This window comes from Malurus melanocephalus, unplaced genomic scaffold (assembly GCF_030028575.1).
Source record: "Malurus melanocephalus ecotype Western Australia unplaced genomic scaffold, MMel_1.1 scaffold_233, whole genome shotgun sequence".
Taxonomy (NCBI): domain Eukaryota; kingdom Metazoa; phylum Chordata; class Aves; order Passeriformes; family Maluridae; genus Malurus; species Malurus melanocephalus.
The window spans coordinates 244,481-246,976 of NW_026623465.1; the positions used below are offsets into that span (position 1 = coordinate 244,481).

General features: G+C 65.0%; 1 protein-coding gene across 2 annotated transcripts in view; it reads right to left on the minus strand.

The window, feature by feature from the left end:
• Positions 1 to 2,490, minus strand: part of SEMA3F (semaphorin 3F) — a 22,020-nt gene extending 19,530 nt beyond the window's left edge. For both annotated transcript variants that reach the window (XM_057374797.1, XM_057374798.1), the window contains exon 1: positions 2,457 to 2,490. The gene's annotated coding sequence lies outside the window, so the exon portion shown is untranslated. The remainder of the gene's footprint in view (positions 1 to 2,456) is intronic.
• Positions 2,491 to 2,496: the final 6 nt, after the last annotated feature.

The window sequence follows — 2,496 nt, forward strand, 5'->3', positions numbered from 1 at the left end:
AAAAAAAAAAAAAAAAAAAAAAAAAAAAAAAGGGGATTTTTTTTTTCATAAATAAAAGAGGAAGAAAAAGAAGAGGGAGAAAAAAAAAAAAAGAAGCCCTGCCTGTGTGCCAGGCAGCTGGACTCCCTGGGGCTCCGGCACTGAGCGGAGTCCGCCAAGCTGCCTCCAGCAAGCCACACACGCACCCCGGCACGGTGCGCAGTGCCCCCCGCACACCCACCGCCCTTCCTGGAGCACTGTACCCTGGGTCAGGCCCCKCTCCCGACACAGCACCCTCCTGGGGGTCTGCAGAGCGCTTCGGGCAGGATTTGGGAGGAGGCCTGCAGCGGGAAGCCCCTGGTGTCCCCAGGGAGCTGCGTGGCTGGTGCGATGCACTATGCCATGGGATCCGGGTGGGCTCGGGCAGGTGGGGAGTGTCGGGCCAGCCCAGCCAAAGGGGGGCAGTTCTGTGCGAACAGGGGTCCCCACCATGACACCCCCATGAAGCCATGCCCTTGGGGACTCTGCCAGCTGCCACCACACAGCCCCACAGGGGACAGGCACACCCAGAGACACCGGATGGATGGCCGGGAACCCTTTGGGGCACCCCGGAGAGGGATGCTGAGCTGCAAGGGGGGCAATCGCGCACCCCAGCCGGGTGGTCTGGCTGGCATCTCCTGCAGTGCAGAGCACCCACGCTGCCAGCCCATCCCTGAGCAGCACAAGGGCAGCAGCACTGTCACCAGCAGCAGGGCAAGACCCCGGGTGTGGCGGCACTGCCGTTCCCCGGGGCTGTGTATTTTACTCCTTGCCTTTGGGGTCAGTAAATGTTTCAATTTGCTCCTCTGCCCCTGAGCACACCCAGCTCTGCTCCATTGTACTGGTATTCGGTCCCTTTTCAGGCTGCCTTCCCCTTCTCCMACCCATTCCCAGGCTCTGCCCTTCCCACCAGCGCCAGGCCGGGACAGCCTGCACCCCCAATTCCTCCACCAGCCAAAACTCCAGTTGGTTGCAGTTAAATAACCCCCCTCCATCCAAACCTCCCCCCTCTCCCCGGCAGCTTTAGGAAATAATTCTGGCAAATCCCACTATTGCATTTGGATGGAGCGGCGTACGCGTCAGAGACAGGGAGCGAGATGGCAAACAAAGGAAAAGAGGGAGAGGAGGGGAGCGCAGCGAGCGCAGGGCGAGGAGAGGGGAAAGGGCCGGCGGTGAGTGGGGGGCACCCAGACCCGGCTGGGAAAGGCAAATTCCAATGAAGCAAAAAGGGAAACGGGCCACTGGAGTGCACCTTGGCCAGGAAATCTCCATTTCCAGGGTCATCTGCACTCCGGGGAAACTGAGAACTCCAAGGGAGCGCGGCCACATTCCTGCCCTCCAGCCCCCAGGCTGTCTAGGCTTGGAGGGGTTTTTTAGCAATTAAAGTTTGGCCATTGCTCGTGCTGCCGCAGGAAGATGAAAATCCCGCTCGGCTTTATCCCCCCTTCCCCGGGCTGGTCAACCCAGCGCCGCCGAGCCCAAGCAATTAAGGAAAGGTTTTCTCGTCTGGAACAGGGGCTCCTTTAGGGGATCGGACCCCCAAAAAGGGCTGCAGGGATGCCCCGGGAGTACCCCGGGGGGACTCAGGGGTAGGGCTGCCCGCATGCCTGCTCCCCGCGGCCTCGGGAGAGAGCAGGAAACATTTTGGGAGGGAAAAGCGATAGAGGCAGGATAGGCAGTGGGAGGGGAGCCTGGCCCACCTCCGGCCACAGCGTGCGATGCCATCAGTGGGAAGAGGGGAAAAATAGGGGAAAAAATAACATAACGTAATAGAATAACGCTAAATGTCCACCGCGGCCCCGCGCACCCGGGAAATAACTTTGCACAACTTTGCGCTCTGGCACGCCTGGCCTGTCCCCAGGGAGCGCCGGCTGTCCCCTGCGCCCCCCKCCCGGGCGTTTTCCGCGCACCCCCAGCCCGCCACGGCGCGGGGTTCTGCGGGGGTCCCACCGGGGCTCGGCGTCCCACCGGGGCGGGCTCCGGCAGCCTGCTCGAGGGCGCCAGGCGTTCGCCGGTGCGTGTGTGCCCCTCCGGCACCCCCTCCCCGGGCACCCGCTCGCCGCCGAGCCCTGCCGACACCCTCATGCCCCGGGAGCTCCCTGCCAGCTCCCGTCCCCTGCGACAGTACCCCCGCCCCGAGCGGGACCGGGCGCGCCTGCCCAGCCGCGGCTCCCGACAGCAGGGGGGACCGGCAGGGTCCCCCCATCTCGGTACTACCCCGCTGCGAGGCGGGGAGCGGGGGTCTCCAAAGCACCCGGTGCCGCCGCCAGCTCGGGGCTGGGGTCCCGGCACAGCGCCGCCGGCACCAGCCCCGGCCCTACCTGCCCGCTTCACCGGCAACTTGCGGCGGGGGGGACCCACACGCGCGAGTTCCGAACGGCGGAAAGTTTTCCCGGGGCGCCCCCCGCGCCGGGCACCCGCTCCGCCGCCGCTCTTACCTCCGCGGGGGTCCCGGCGGGGCCGGGCGCTGAGGAGGGC